The 17,641-nt window shown below is 45.5% G+C and overlaps 1 long non-coding RNA gene across 1 annotated transcript; it reads right to left on the reverse strand.

Moving 5' to 3' along the window:
• Positions 1 to 7,901: 7,901 nt before the first annotated feature.
• Positions 7,902 to 9,508, reverse strand: LOC119297136. Its single transcript, XR_005145544.1, has 3 exons — positions 9,420 to 9,508; positions 9,055 to 9,223; positions 7,902 to 8,155 (listed from the first exon to the last, which is right to left on the reverse strand). It is a non-coding gene; the product is annotated as an uncharacterized LOC119297136 (long non-coding RNA).
• Positions 9,509 to 17,641: the final 8,133 nt, after the last annotated feature.

Below are 17,641 nucleotides of genomic sequence, written 5' to 3' on the forward strand. Positions count from 1 at the left end.
AGAGGGGTGGAAAGAAACGGATGACGAAGGTTCACTAGGTAGACAACAATTTCACGCTTAAGAAGGTGGTAATCGATTGTCAACGTAGCGAGGAGTTGAGTTGCCATGATACCACAACGAGGCATCTTAGGGATGGTGACTCGTAGATATATCCTCGTAAGTGGCAAGAAGAATTACCTTTGATTCAGAGATCATTGAAACTCTTTAAACCAGCCTAAGGCAATTCTCGAGCGATCGTTTGGAGGGGGTCGGTAGAATGGCATACTCGGACTTGGATGATGTGGATTACCTTGTTGAAGACAATGTAATGGATGAATTTGCTTGCCACCGGAAATGGAAGAGAGCCATGGTAGAATGGCACATTGGCGGTGCAAGCTAGGAACAAAATGCAAATGCTGGGAATGATTCTGGTAACTGGGGAGAGGCTCAACAATAGAGAGTTATTCCACTATTGGAATGGTTATAGCATAACCGAGGAAACTGAGAGCGCTATACAGTTAATGCCCACGATCAAACCTAGCACTTGCGCGTGCTCTCAAGAACTTGAGCAATTCCATAATCATCAAGGTTTTACCAACATCCGTGTCAAGGGTCCAGTAACACAACTTACTACCATGATGAAGGGTGATGGAGGATGCAGATGCAAGGAAGATAACACCTTCTCAGATTTCACCCTTGGCGGGGCCAAGGAAATAAAATCTGGATGATCGACCGAGAGACATTTAGCACTCCGCTTCTAATGTTCTCCTTGATGTGCTAGTGTAACCCATTCATAGATATGGTTTGATATCTAGAACATCAAGTAAAAAGGTCGGACTTCGGGATCTCAGAAATCCATAGGGGAAACTAGGGAGTAAATCCTACGAAATCCCTATGGGGGGGTGGCCAACTTCATCAATCAAGATATTATAATAACAGGTCTTCCGGCTAGGTGTGTTGGCCACGACATCCACTTTACCGGTTATCGCGCGACCAATATTATAATTCTTGGGAAATATTCCAACCATCATATCTGCCTGAGATTCAGATCTGGTTGGTGTCAGGATATTCCAGACTCATCGAGTCCAGGAAAAAAACGGAAGTTTGCAACACGAATCGACGAGATGACCTTGCGAGATTCTCGGGGAATGAACTACGATAGCAAGCTCCAAAACATGATCTGGTTCTGCTACAAACATGTGAACACGTTGTCCCAGACAAGCATGCCCACATGGTAGTCTTACAATAAAACACTACCGAGTTCTGGTTGGGAACCATCAGGGAGGATATCGAAGTTCTTTCATAAGTCCGGATTAGCTCTTATGAAGATACTCCTTATCCTTGAACAAATCAGTCAGTGGCTTGGTGTGCTAGGATACACATATGGAATGAAGGTTGCAAGTCTCCAGACCACAGAATACTTCGCACGTGTGCATGACTGACTTGCGATGATTCCAGAGGAAGCAACATTGACTTTCTCGAGTCCACGGCGGCAACTTGCATCAAATGCACATGAACTAGAGGAAGTCACTTCTTACATCCGAACATATGCTTCATGAGCTAGCATGAACAAATGCTTTCAAAAGTTTCCAACACTAGCTTAATGTTCAACAAAATTATGGGGAAGACAAGGATGTTGTCAATGGGCACAACAACAATTCATCTGGGTTTCCTTTTAAAAGGAATTCCATAGTTAAGTGAACAAGTGATAGCATTGGTCAGACCCAAAAGATATAATGGTGTATGCTCGAGGGATCAACCACGAGTAAGACAACATTACGAATATCGTTAGTTCTGGTCTGATTGGATGATAGCCCATACTCCAATCAAAGGTTGGATAAAAATGATAGGTTCATTAACTGATCACAGGGACCAATCGATGAAGATATCATCTTTCTTCAACACACACTACACAAGGATATCCCTTTGGAACGAACTAAGTCAGGCAAGCTTTTATCTTCCAACTCTCCAAGTTGTTGTCTAGCTTAACCAACTAGCTCAGGGATATCTAACACCGATTCTTGGAGAGAAGGTGGTTCACAAGATACCAACTTGATCACGAGCTCAACATAACAGTCAGGGGACAACCTGGTAATACTTCCGAGAAGATATTCGGAAAATCACGAACCACCGATATGTTACTAAGATCGAGGACAATCCTACTTTTCAGGGCAAGACGATATGATCAATAGGGCAAGGATTTGAAATAATCCTAACTCATCGATCGAGGAGTGAACCAGGAGAATGGACTAGGTAGCACGATCAATCTTAGAATGATGATTCACTAACCAACATGCTAAGAATGAAATTATTGTCCTTTAACTACCAAACAACGGAGTTGCTAGCAGTATTGATTTCACACATCACGACTCACTTGTCGACATTCCGGTTGCATCAACACGAAGACCGAGGAATGACTAATGATGGTGAGAAGTATCACTGTGTCAAGAGTTCATAGGATGGTGTGCAATTCCTATAACAATCCCGATATAAAGATGGTAATACTTCAGGGTAGAACAGAATCAAAAGCTGGGCTGGCATTTGATCTGCGGAATACAACTACTTTGACCCAATCCTAGATATGGATGAGGTACTGGAGTTTGTTTCTCCAAGTCATTCAGGACAGAATGGCTTGACGGACCACAAGAGTAATAGGTATCGATGAACGATTGCACGCATACTCTTGACTATCAATTGATAGACGAAGGTCAGTAGACAGCTAAAGAGGGACAACTCAAAGGAACATACGATTTTCTGAGTTGTGGATGCATGGTTTAGCATGTTGAACCAAGTTCAACATGTTTCTTCCGGATAACCCATGCAGAAAGGTAGAACTGGCAGAGCCACAATATATAATGGAGAACTCATCAAGAATAATCCTGTTGTGATATTTCAGTTCAACGAGGAACTTCTGCCATAAGTAGTTCATGGTATTTGGAAGAAGAAGATACCACGGACTTCAAGGACTATCGCAAAGGTTACTAATATCCTAAAGGCACTAGCAATTACTATCAACATGAAGTACGTAGAGTGAATCTCGGGTTCAGAACCCAGGAGTAGAATACCTACTACTAAGTAGCATCACGAGATGCTTTCGAGAATGATGGCCAGGATCTTCACACTGAGAACACAAAACGTTGCTAGATTTCTAGGTGACTCCCTAAAACACCTAGGGTCATAATAATTATTCCAACATATATGTCGAGGCAATAATTACCTCAACACACCAATTAGTGTGGTTAATCTGGCCCAAAGGAACATCGAAGCGGGAGGAAGGAATTTGCAAATTGCTTCAAACTATTTAGAAACCTGGGATGACTCGGACAGCATAACGGCTGTAAATGCTCAGAAAAGACTTGAGACATTCACAAAAATGGTGGCATAACCACTCAGAAGCACAATATCAAGGTTTCGAGATCAACAATTAACATACGAAAGTAGTAGAAACTGAACTCAAGCTTAAATCCAACAATCTTATAAGTCTACGGATTAGTAACGCGTGATCCTGATAGAAAGAAGAGATAGCCTAGCTCTTAATCCCCGTAGGAACGATAAGATGACTCAGATCAGAAGGCATGAGGTATAAGGAGTAAAAAGAGCCTTACGTTCCATCCCACAATCAATTCCCTTATATAACTAAAGAATTTCTAGACTCAACTTCGACCAGTTTGGGTTGGTAATCCTACAGGCAGTCAAGCTCTGATACCAACGATGTCAGGACCCCGACTCAATGCCACATCGATCTAGCATGTAACACCTCATATCACTTTGCGGCCTCATGCACGGTATTCCCACGGGTGTCGCCTTACCTTAGCCCGGGACCGTTTGCGCCTTTTGGCACACGTATATGACAGTGTCGCTAGCATCCATATGATAAGGAGCCCGGGCTGACATGGCTAGTCGTAAACCCAAAGTGGCACAGACTTACAGGGACAGGCATCCATGACCCAACATCGAACGTGTCGGTCATCAGCGAGTGAATCCAGGCTATAGCACTGGGCTAGCAGGACTCCGGTGAACCGGGCTGTAGCAGGCTAACAGGACTCCGGTATTCATCGCGTGACATTTCCCCGAAGGGACAGACACAGAACGAAGAAGGACACATGCCGGCCAGCCTAAGTGTTCCGGAGCAGTAGCAAGCTACCATGGCTCGGTGGAAACACTAGGAGACATTTCCCGGTAAGAGAGGCTACTAAAGATAAAAAACTAGATGGTAAGATCCCACACATACCAAGCATTTCAATAACATACACACAATATGCTCGATATGTGCAAATACAACATGGCATCACAACATGACTCTACGACTCAAGTATTTATTCAATAGGCTCCGAGGAGCGAGATATTACAAACAGGGGTCTCACGACCCAACATTCAGAGCATACAAATCAAAACACAAGCGGAAGCTATCATGTCTGAGTACAGACATCTATAAATGAAAAAGGCTGAGAAGCCTGACTATCTACCAAATCCTGCCAGGGGCACAAGATCGTAGCTGAGGTAACAAGCTAAACGTCGAAGTCCACGCGAAACTACTAGTGAGACCGAAGTCTCTCTGCAAAACATAAAATAGGCAAACGTGAGTACAAATGTACCCAGCAAGACTTACATCAGAACTAACTACATATGCATCATTATCAACAAAGGGGATGGTGGGGTTTAACTGCAGCAAGCCAGCTTTGACTCGGTGACTATCCTAAACTACGACTGCAAGTAACTCTTTTGAGGTGGCGCACACGAGTCCACATATTCACCATATCAATACACCACTATGGATCCGCTCCCGTCTCCCTACGAGAACGCCATCCATAGCACTCACGCTTATCTTGCGCATTTTAAAGTATCCACTTTCACTTGTCTATGAACTGATATAAGCAACCCAGAAGTCCTTTACCGCGGACACGGCTATCCGAATAGATGATGTTAACCCTGCAGGGGTGTACTTCTTCATACATGTTTCCACCACTTAGCGTCTGCACACGACATGTGCTCGGCAGACTTCAAGCGAAAGCCGACGTGGGTGTAGACCACGACCTACCTAAACACTCAAGTCTCTAGTCCAGGTTTATCGCCTATTCGGGTTCCATCCATGAGGAGATCCGGCCGGAGTTTCGCTCACAGCCCCAAACGATGTGAACAGGGTTCCGTGACACCAAACGGGCGCTCGGTATACCCGGCCACGTGCCTACCGCATCACAGCCCACCCCTACGGTCAGCGCTGTCCACGGCCTCCAGCATACTACAAACACCAGAAACTACTTGCAACTCCTGGACAGAGGAAAAGGGTGATTAAGAAGTCGAGCGGGGTCATATTTCAGGGCCCAATGTATGGTAGTAGCTGAGTCATGGATCACAAACACAGAACTCAGTTCCTAAGGACGGCTTCAATGAGACAACCCACCATGTACTCCTACATGGCCTCTCACCGCTACCTTTACCAAATCGTGTTCACACACTTAGCTCTCAATGGTAGGACATGTTCACACACCTCTGATCCATTCCCGATGAATCAGACCTGACACAACTCTAAGCAGTAGCAGGCATGACAAACAAGCAAGAACGAGTAGGCACAACAGGGCTCAAACAACTCCTACTCAAGCTAGTGGGTTTCATCTATTTACTGTGGCAATGACAGGTCATGCAAAGGATAAAGGGGTTCAACTACCGCAACAAGTAACAGATGAATCGTTGTTGTCCTAATGCAGTAAAAGAGAGCAGAGCGAGAGAGTGGGTTTGTATCGGAATGAACAAGGGGGTTTTGCTTGCCTGGCACTTCTGAAGATAACATTGAGTCTTCATCAGTGTCAACGATCACATCATCGGTATCACGTCTATCGAGAGGGGACAAATACCGGCAACACAGAAGGGAACACAATCAATGCAATGCACAATATGATGCATGATCATGACATGGCAAAATGAATGTGTTTTGGGCTAATGCAACTAGCAATAGATTAAATGAAGTTGGTTTGAATACAAGATTCAAATTCAAACTCCATATGTGATTATTCAAATGCCATTTAATTGATTTGTGCTAAACATCAGCTATAAGTTGTTCTAACATGCATGAAAATGGTACAGATGGATTCCTTGAATTTTTCTGATAATTTTTCATATATAAATTATTTAATTTGGAGTTACGGTTGAATTTCTATGAATTTTAGAAGTTTTAGGCATTTTCTGGAATTTCCTGAATATTTAGTATTAAAATAATTCCAGAAAATGATTTATGGCGTCAGCACCACGTCACTGTGACGTCAGCAGAGTCAACTGGGCTGGTCCGGTCAAACCTGACGTGTGGGGGCCACACGTCAGTGACACAGGACCTAATCCCGGTCAAACCCAGCGCTGACTGGGGTTTGACCAGGGGTGGGGCCCACAGTCAGTGGCCTAGGGGGTTGGTTAGTGCGTCATTAGTGGCTAATGACAGCGCCACGTCACTGGCCACCGGAGTTCGGCCGGCGGCGACCTGAAACGCGGCGGAAGTTCACCGGGGTTGCGCTACGGGCGGCGGCTGGACGCGCGAAGGCCACCAGAAGGTAGCCCGTACACGGCCGCACCTAGCTGGCTGCACGAGGGGCCGCGGGGTGGCCGGAGACGACGGCGGCGAGCACTTCCGCGGTGGCCGGAGTTCGGGCGCGAACGGTGGCGAAGCTACGGCGCACTAGAGGAGAAAACGAGGAGGGCTACGTGCTCCTGGGGGTTCACCGAGCACGGTGACGTGCTAAGGCGCGGGCTGCGGTGGCCCTGGCCACGGCGGCGCCATGGCCGGCGGCGATGGGGTTTCGGTCTTGGTGGATAACCTAGCTACGGCGCGCGAACGACGAAACAGAGAGGGGGAAACGGACGGAGAGCTCACGTAGACCCTGTAGAGGTGGACGGCGAGCTTGAGGGAGGCCGGACGGGGACGGATTTGACGGCGGCGATCCGCGGTGGCCGAGGAGGGGAACGGCGAAGCTGGCCCCATCCAGGGCTTCCGGCGCCTTCCGTCTTGGTGAGGAGGAAGAGGGAGGACCGGCGGAGCTTTTGAGCGCATCGGCGAGGCTAGGGGGTGGCGGTGGCCGCGAGGGAGCTCGTCGGTGGCGGCGGCTCCGTTCGGGCGAGTGAGGGGGAGAGGAAGCAGAGGAGGGGGGGAGAGTTCGGGAGAGTGAGGGAGTTCCAGGGGGGTGGCGTGGCACGCATGGAGGCGTCCGGGGTGTCGAGGTGGAGCGGCAAGCAGGAGGTGGCCGGGGCGTGCGCCGGCGTGCGTCGGCCACGCGCCTGTGCCTACTGGCGCGAGGAGGAAGGCGACAGGGGGGAAGTGGAGATGGGCTGGGCCGTGCTGGGCCAGGTAAGTGGGCGCCAGGTAACTTCCTTCTCTCTCTTTCTATTTCTGTTTTTATTTATCTATTTTGTTCTGTGTTGTTTTAGTTTAGTAATATACTAAACCATTTTATAAAATCCTGAAAATAGTTATGTGGCTAGAGTTAAAATATACCAAACCACATAAAATGTTCCAGTAATTATTGGACATATATTATTTATATATCAAATATATAGCCAATGCAAATAGCTATTTATTTAATTCAAAGGCCCAAAATAATTAACTCTGAGATACCAAAAATATTGTTTTGAGTTTTACCTCTTTGCAATATTTTCAGAGACTAAGAGGAACATTTTCTTGGACTTCTTTGAGGAGATTTTAATGTTGATCATTTTTAGAAGGTTTCTGAGGCTTTGAAAATTCCTCAATTCAAATTTCATTTGAATTAAAACATGATGCTCACATGAGGTCTAGCCTAGTGCATAACAGGACCAGGGATGTGACAAGATCATTGCTGAGACAATGTACAAAAGTGGATAATAACGGAACATGAAACCCATTGTTATGAAGAGCACATATAGATCAAACCACAAAGTGTAAATTAAGAAAATGGTTATACTACTGAATAGCTAAAAACATAGATGGCATTATAATAGAGATTCCAATGTTAACATTTGGAATGTGGTACAAACACAGTTCAGTATTTGTAGATTTATTATGACCAAAAAGTACCCTCATATACGTTGCCAATGGGCACTCAGGTGGTTTAAGGGGGAAAAAGGTGGGGAAAGGCAAAGAGAAACACGGTGCATTTCAACATAATCCACCAATGAAGAACCATCCTGTTTGACCGTCTCCTCCACATGTTAACATCTGGCATGAAGAGTAATATTAAATTACAGTCTAGCTCTATTACATGAATGGCGAACCTAGTATATGTACATAAAGAAAAATCAACATGTTATACCATCTTAGTAAGGCAAGAATAATAACAAAGCACAATCAGAGGCTTGGTTTAAATAGGTTACAAAATGCCTATTAATTATTGGGAGTGAACCATGTCTAGTCTTATTACATCCAAATATGGAAGTATAGAGGGCATTTCTTACTCAGGCACGCTAACATGGTTGCAAAGCTTTGGCGGTTAACTAAATATGAAGAGAAGTTCAGGAAACACATAGAAATAGATAAATGTCGCCCATGCTTATAAATCATGCCACGGGTGTTCGATGTAATGTGTTTGGACATGGATCCGAACCAACCTGTTAGTAATCTGAGGCAGCAGCAACATCGGCAAAAGGTTCGTATTTAAAAATTTATAACCACTCAACGACACTCCAATAAGTAGGGACATCAATGAAATATTGACCTATCAGGCTAGCCTGGCAAATCACAAATTTTCATCGTGTAGGCATCGTGTTTTCTGAGGCAGAGTGCCCAGACTTTCAACCAAACATGGTCTGATCCCTTTAAACACTGGCATAGTGATAACACTACAGACATAGTTGAGCCGCTCAAAATAGTAAATATGTCAAATTTTAGGTCATGAGTCTGATTTATGACATATCTATGCAGAATTGCAGATGCATGTGGTCGCATTCAATGGCATAGATGTATTGTTGCATGAAACAAAAGGTTCATACAAATTGAAGGTTTTTTTCATCCGTAGGATAGTGGAAGTTCTCATGTGTGTATTGTGAAACATAACATTGCTAAAGTTATAATTAACACAAATAGGAAGATACAAATCTTGGAACTAAAAATTGAAGTACCTATTTGGTTTGCATGTTTGGTTTACTCCTGCTGTCCATCCTCTTTAGGAAGACACAAATGTTGGAACTAAAACATGAAGTACCTATTTGGTCTGCATGTTTGGTTTACTCCTGCTGTTCATCCTCTTTGTTGCATCTTTTGGAAGGAATATGGTCATGTTCCTTTCAGCTGCACTCACATAATATAGTTCTCTCAAGGGGTAAGCCAACCGATCAATAAAACATACCAACAGAATACGATATGTGGTCAATCATTGCATATAAAGAATTAGAGTGCATAGTTACATATTGAATTTAGCAAAATTGTACTGAGCAAACAAAATTCCAGAATTAGCTACCAAGGAAAAGTTGGGAATACTATGTACCAGTAGGAGGCAAAACCGAATGTGCCTTTGTATGCAGTGAGTGAAAACCAAGGAAGATGGCTACTTGGGCATTGTCGAGCATGTAGTACGTGAGAAAGTGAAAATTTGTGATGCAGTCATCGATATATCATACATAGATAACATGGAGGAAATGGGAGGGAGTTCCTCACTGGAGGCAGTATGAGTAGTGTGGTAGATTTTAAAGCACAATCCATCAGTTTCTTGTGGAGATAGTGGGGAGAGGAAGTGAAGCGTCATATGGACAATTATTAGGAGAGGGATCGTTAGACATCAATTAATCAGTCGTTGTAGACAAATCAATTAATCAGCTGGCTATTCGCTATACATACTCGGGGAAGGTGGATAGGGTGGGCCAGTGGAAGCAATGGGCTACAGAGAGGATGCAACAGTAGGCTGTGTAAGGTTGCTATGGCCTTTTTATTAATAAGAATACTCTGAAGAAATGTAGTTCTCTGAAGATAGATAAGGTTGCTATATATATATATATATATATATATATATATATATATATATATATATGACTATATCAAAAGAGGAAATACTCTGAAAAAAAGAGTACGATACCTTAAAGTCGACAGATAGCCTCGCCATAATCGGGAGTTGGCCGTCCTTGGCAGCAAATCAATAACCAGCAGGAAAGAGCATAACTTTGTGCTGAATCTGGTGGGAAGAGGTGGACTATCTCTGCTGCCGCCGACACGAATTTAGGATGTGTAATAGTGAGTCCATGGCTGAGAACTTCGAAAGGAAGCTTCCATGTGGCCTTCTTGGAAAGATTGGCTGCACCCTGAACGTTGCTTGACGTTGCAGCCACTCCACATGACGCGCCACCGATGACATGGCCTCCGGATCGAGGCGTCCGGACTCCTCTGAGCTCTACGAGTTCCCTAACCCCGACACCACTGGGCGCTGCTCCTGGGAAGTAGCCATGGCAAGCACCGCGAGTTTGGAGAAGGAGGGTGAAGGGAGAGGAGGGAAGGAGGTGGCCACCACGGCAGGATCAGTAGTTTGCGGCGGGAGGAAGGGCGGATGCTGGAACGGGAGTGAGGCGCGGCGGGGAAGGAGGGCGCAGCGAGAGGAGCACCGGCAAGGCTGCGCGGTAGGGCGTGGCGTACGTAGGGGGAGCCGGCCCACCGCTCCTGCCTGTGAGATGGGTTTCTGGGTGTGAGACGGGATCGTGGGTGGGCGAAACGCTGGAGTTGAGAGAAGGGAAAGCAGGGGACAGTGGAGAGTGGGTAGGATGGGTCAGAGTTGAGACAGGGGAAAGCCTGTCTCAACCCAACGTCCATGGGCAGCAGGTTCTGTTGTGGATAGTAAGAGCAGTAACTGATGCATACGTAGCAGTACCTGAAGCTAACATGTGTGTTTAGTACTGTGGTGGGTCCCAGTTGTAAGCTTCTAACTAAATGTTGATGTGGCATTGTTGTTGATGTGGATAGGCTGCATGTCAAGAGAAATAGATTAGTGGGGATGAACTATTTAGTTATTATAGATAAGTCATTTTGACCTAGAAAAAAAAATAAGGAGAGGACTTTCGGGACGGAGCACCGCCGTCTCGAGGCGGAACATGGGCAGGAGCACTTTTGCCCTCCGGAGGAGCGATTCCGCCGGGGGAACTTCCCTCCCGGAGTGGGAAATCATCGTCATCATCATCACTAACAACTCTCCCATCTTGGGGAGGGAAATCTCCATCAACATCTTCAACAACACCTTCTCCTCTTAAACCCTAGTTCATCTCTTGTGTTCAATCTTTGTACCGAAACCTTAGATTGGTGCTTGTGGGTGACTAGTAGTGTTGATTACATCTTGTAGTTGATTACTATATGATTTATTTGGTGGAATATTATATGTTCATATCCAATATGCTATTTAATACCCCTCTGATCTTGAGCATGATTATCATTTGTGAGTAGTTACTTTTGTTCTTGAGGTCACGGGAGAAATCATGTTGCAAGTAATCATGGGAACTTCATATGTGTTCGATATTTTGATAGTATACATGAACTGCACCATATTTTGGTCCTAAGGGATTGCATTGTGGAGTAGTTATTAGATGATGGGTTGCAAGAGTGACAAAATCTTAAACCCTAGTTTATGCGCTAATCCGCAAGGGACCGATTGGATCCAAAAGTTCAATGATATGGTTAGAAATTATTCTTAATACTTTTCTCGTAGTTGGGGATTCTTGCGAGGGGGCTAATCGTAAGTAGGAGGTTTGTTCAAGTAAGAACAACACCTAAGCACCGGTCCACCCACATATCAAATTATCAAAGTAGCGAACACGAATCGAACCAACATGGTGAAAGTGACTAGATGAAATTCCCGTGTACCCTCAAGAATGCTTTGCTTATTATAAGAGACTGTTTTGGCATGTCCTTTGCCTCAAAAGGATTGGGCTACCATGCTGCACTTTCGTTACACATTATTTTTACTTGCTCGTTACAAATTATCTTGCTATCAAACTACTCGGTTACTTACAATTTTAGCACTTGCAGACATTACCTTGCTGAAAACCAGTTGTCATTTCCTTCTGCTCCTCATTGGGTTCGACAGTCTTATTGAAAAGGCTACAATTGATCCCATATACTTATGGGTCATCATTTTCTACTAAATTTGGAAAAATTAAATTCATGAGACTCATCACCAAAACTAACACCGACGGTTTGTTTCTCACAATCTATTTTAGCATTAATGGTGTTCAAGAAAGGTTTACTGTTAGGACCCCTATCCTAAGTCACACCGATCTAGCATGTAACACATCATATCACTTTTCGGCCTCACGCACGGTATTCCAATGGGTGCCACCTTACCTGGCCCAGGACCGTTTGCACCTTTTGGCTGACGTATATGATAGTGTCTCTAGCATCCATATGACAGAGAACCCAGGCCGACATGACTAGTCGTGAATCCAAAGTGGCACTAACTTACAGGGACATGCATACATGACCCAGCAACGAACGTGTCGGTCATCAACGAGTGAATCAGTGCTGTAGCAAGCTAACAGGACACTGGTAGACACCGCGTGACATTTCCTCGTAGGGACAGACACAGGAACGAAGGACACATGCCAGCCAGCCTAAGTGTTCTAGAGCAGTAGCAAGCTACCATGGCTCAGTGGAAGCATGATGAGACATTTCCCCATAAGAGAGACTACCAAGATTAAACAACTAGTGTAACACCCTGTATGTAACCTCCCATATTTGTATTCCAACTCATGCCATTTCTGGCACTAAGTTATGATATTTCCTCGTTGTCGGGTTTTTGTCTTCGTGTGCTTTTGTCTTTGTCATGCATCTCCTGTCATGTCATCATGTGCATCGCATTTTCATACGTGTTCGTCCCATGCATCTGAGCATTTTCCCCGTTGTCTGTTTTGCATTCCGGCGCTCCTATGTCCTCCGGTGTCCCTTTCTACCTCTTTTCGTGTGCGGCTGTTAAACGTTTTCGGATTGGACTGAGACTTGCCAAGCGGCCTTGGTTTACTACCGGTAGACCGCCTGTCAAGTTTCGTGCCATCTGGACTTCGTTTGATACTCCAACGGTTAACCGAGGAGCCGAGAAGACCTCGTGTGTGTTGCAGCCCAACACCTCTCCAAAGTGGCCCAAAACCCACCTAAACCTCCTGCATCATCTAGGTCGTTCGATTACGATCGCGTGGGCGAAAACCGTGCTCAATTTGGAGCCTCCTGGCTCCTCCTACCTATATAAAGGCCACTCCCCCGAAAATCCCGGGTCAATCCTACCCTAACCCTAGCCCCCCGCTCCTCCGCGCGGCCGGACACGTCCGTCCGCGCCGGACACTACCGCCGCCGCCAACCGCCGGGTGCCACGTGGCAGCGCCACCGCCCCCACGCCACTGGCCCGCCGAAGCCCAGGTCGGGCCCTCTCCGCCGCCCGACTGGGACGCGCCCCGCGCCCCGCCGCGTGGGTGCCCCGCCGCCCTCTTCCTCCTCCGCTCCGGCGAGCACCGCCCGGCGGCGCCGCGCGCCATCACCGACCTCGCCGCTCCGGCGACCTCCGCCCGCGCCGCCCTGCCGCGTCGCCGCCACCTCGCCGCCCCTCGCCGCGTCGCGCCAACACCGACGAGCTCCGGCCGACGAGCCTCTCCTCTCCGACAAGTCCCCGCTGCCTCCGTTCGCTGTTCCGGCGAGTACTCCCGCGAGCGCCTCGAAGTACGTGCCCCGGCCGATCCAGATCTGAGATTCGGTTGACTTTTGCCCTAATCCCCGTTATTTTGGCATACTTCATCGCATCATAACTCGGCATCCGTCGCTCCATTTTGGGCGTGTAGCATATCAAATTGTTCGTCTCGACGAGTACTTCATTTCTTTCCATTGCACCATGTTCATTTGAGCTCATCTTGATGCCCTAAATGCTGTTGCAAGAGTGCTAGTTTATATTAGTTTCAGATTCATATCAGTAAATGCACATTTGTCATTTTTGCCATGATTGATGTGTGCCTCCTATGAACTTGAGCCCTAAATGTGTTTTGAATTATGCCATGCCATCTTTACAGGGGTGTATGCCATGTATTTTTGTGATCTCTGTGGTGACTAGCACAAGCATGCAAAGTAGCTCTCGTGATGTTGCTGATTTCAGGGACTTAGAAATCTTCTAAGTCTTTGTCCTGTTAATATTTTTATGCCATGTATTCATGTTGCTACCGAGTGATCCATGCCTTTTTGAGCATGATTAGTAAGGATGTTTTGTAGATATGGTTGTGCTCTATCCATCCATGTCTTTTCTTGCAATTATGGAGCACCCTAGCTTGACTCAATCGAGCTCTACTTTTGCTATAAAATGTTTCTGGCAGAATGTTTACTTGTTAAGCATTTTTGCCGAGCTTGTTATAGTTGATCCATGCATGCTATGATGTTGTTTTTGCCATGTTTAGCTTCTATGCCATGTCTACTTTCTGGGTGTATGCTTAGTTTGTTATGCAATGCCTTGTGGTGAGTGCATCGAGCTCGTAAACATGCCTACTCAATATCTGTTTTGCCATGTTCCAGTTTTCTTCTAAGTCTGAATCTGTTAATGATAATTGCTATGTTCACATGGTTACCATTGTATTTTCTGATCCCTTTTGGCTTATGGTCAGTAAGGGACTTCTGGTGTATGCTTTGAGTAGCTTCATGCCATGCCTTGCTTTGCCATGATATGTTCCTTTAGGATGTAGTTTTCATGCTCTAAACATTGCTTCCTGATGTTAAATTCCTGACTTGATGTTATTTTCACTAAGTCTGTAACCTGATATCTTTTGCACTATTGCCATGCTTGTTTGAACCTGCTATTGAGTGAATTAGCGGTAGCTCAGTGTTCATCTTTTGTTAAGCATCTTGAGTGGATCACTGCCATGTCTTTTGTTTCTATGTTAGAGTGCAGTAGCTTAATTTTCTTGATGCATTTAGATGGCCTCGTGTTGTTAATCGCAGATCGATGCCATATTTGCTTTGCTTGTCATTTGCAAACCGTGCATCCGATTCCGGTGATCTTTATATCGATTTCGACCGAAATCAACTCATCTTTCCAGTGGCACTATTGGTTTTCCAAGTTGAGGCCAGGTTCAATCTTTCCTTTCCGAAGCATGCATATGCATCGCATATCACATCCCGCATATCATGCCATGTTTTGCATCATGTTGCTTATGCATTGCACGTGGTTGATTGTGTCTCCCTTTGCTTGTGTTCTTGCTTTGGGTAGAGCCGGGAAACGAGTACGTGATCGAGGAGCCCGTTGAGTACGTTTACGAGGATCAAGCTAACGTCAACTCGGAGAACTTTGCAGGCAAGATGACCATACCCTCGAAATCACTTCTATCTTTGCTTGCTAGATGCTCGCTCTTTTGCTATGCCTATGCTACGATACCTACCACTTGTTTATCACGCCTCCCATATTGCCATGTCAAACCTCTAACCCACCTTGTCCTAGCAAACCGTTGTTTGGCTATATTACCGCTTTGCTCAGCCCCTCTTATAGCGTTGCTAGTTGCAGGTGAAGATTGGAGTTGTTCCCCGTTGGGACATGTTTATTGTTGGGATATCATTATTATATCTTGTCTATTTTAATGCACCTATATACTTGGTAAAGGGTGGAAGGCTCGGCCTTATGCCTGGTGTTTTGTTCCACTCTTACCGCCCTAGTTTCCGTCATACCAATGTTATGTTCCTTGATTTTTGCGTTCCTTACACGGTTGGGTTATAATGGGAACCCCTTGACAGTTCACCTTGAATAAAACTCCTCCTGCATGGCCCAACCTTGGTTTTACCATTCGCCACCTAGCCTTTTTCCCTTGGGTTTCGCGGACTCAAGGGTCATCTTTATTTTAAACCCCCGCGCCAATGCTCCTCTGAGTGTTCGTCCAACCCAGAGCATCGTGCGGGGCCATCCCTTGGAAACTTGGGTTACGTTGGCTCCCGTACGCTTAGCTTATCTGGTGTGCCCTGAGAACGAGATATGTGCAGCTCCTATCGGTATTTGTCAGCACAGCGGGTGGTCTTGCTGGACTTGTTTTACCATTGTCGAGATGTCTTGTAACCGGGACTCCAAGTCTGATCAGATTGTCTTCGGAGAAGGAATATCCTACGTTGACTGTGAGAGCTTGTGATGGGCTAAGTTGGGACTCCCCTGCAGGGATTTGATCTTTCGAAAGCCGTGCCCGCAGTTATGGGCAGATGGGAATTTGTTAATGTCCGGTTGTAGAAAACCTGAAACTTAACTTAATTAAAATGAATTAACAGAGTGTGTGGCCGTGATGGTCTCTTTTCGGTGGAGTCCGGGAAGAGAACACGGTCTCGAGTTATGCTTGAACGTAGGCTGTTCTAGGATCACTTCTTGATCATAGTTCATCGATTGTGCCTTTGCCTTCTCTTCTCGCTCTCATTTGCGTATGTTAGCCACCATATATGCTAGTGCTTGCTGCAGCTCCACCTCATACCTTTTACCCTACCTATAAGCTTAAATAGTCTTGATCGCGAGTGTGTGAGATTGTTGAGTCCCCGTGACTCACAGATTCCTTCCAAAACCAGGTGCAGGGACCGATGATACCGCTCCAGGATATTCGACTGAGCTCAAGTGGGAGTTTGATGAGGACTCAGGACGATACTACATTTCCTTTCCAGACGATCAGTAGTGGAGCCCAGTTGGGTCGATCGGGGACTTTTTTGCATTTGGGGTTGATATTTATTTTGGTTCCATGGTCGGACCTTGATTGTACCTAGATGAATGTAATGATATTTATGCTACTATGTGACTTAGCGAGTGTAAGCCCACTTGCAACATTGCTTACAATGCGGTTATGCCTCTAAGTCGTGCTTCGACACATGGGAGATATAGCCGCATCGTGGGCGTTACAAGTTGGTAATCAGAGCCTTCCCCGACTTAGGAGCCCCTTGCTTGATCGAATCGTTGGTGTTGTTGAGTCTAGAAAAAATGTTTTGAGTCATTTAGGATTATATATATATGTATATCGAAGAGTAGGATTCTTTTTACTCCTCAGTCCCTTTGTTGCTCTGGTGAGGCATCCTGACATAGAGTTTTGACTCTTCTCTTCTCAAATTTCACAAAAAAAAATTAGGATCACGCGGGTATCTTGGAATCGTTACGATGGATTTGTGACGAGAACAATGTTCTTGGCGCCTCCTGACATTTAGGGGTTGTGGCAATGTCCCGGGGAGTTGAGCTCCGAGGTGTTGTCGTCACAATTTTATCGTTGAAATTCTGGAATACCTGAGTTTTGCCAACATCGAAAATCTCTTTTATGCAGTTGTTGGTGAGATAACCTCGACGCCACCCAGTACTGGGGCGGGAGTTCGGGAGTATTGCCATAACTCGTATAACAGATGCTTTTCGAAGGTTGAGGTAAATGATTTCCGAAGGTTTCTTGGTTATGTGTTGAAGGATGGATACAACTGGATGTAGGATTTGCTAGCTTTGGGTGAGATATTATGCTTCCCCTGTATCCCCAACACCTGATTGCATAACCGGAAAAGTTTGGGAGTTTCATAGGTGGGAATTCAAGTAGCTCTAGTATTTCTTCCGTGGATATTTCGTTTGTGATTGGGTAATCCTCACCAAGTATTTGTTCTTGTCCGTACCTTGTTGTTTTATTCTTCTCCCTCTATCTAAGTGGCTTCTCAATTTATGGAAGTGTGACCATTTCAATTGGAATTCATTCGTTCATTTTGTTCGAATGTTAAGACTAT

The sequence above is a fragment of the Triticum dicoccoides genome, chromosome 5A, assembly GCF_002162155.2.
Source record: "Triticum dicoccoides isolate Atlit2015 ecotype Zavitan chromosome 5A, WEW_v2.0, whole genome shotgun sequence".
NCBI lineage: Eukaryota > Viridiplantae > Streptophyta > Magnoliopsida > Poales > Poaceae > Triticum > Triticum dicoccoides.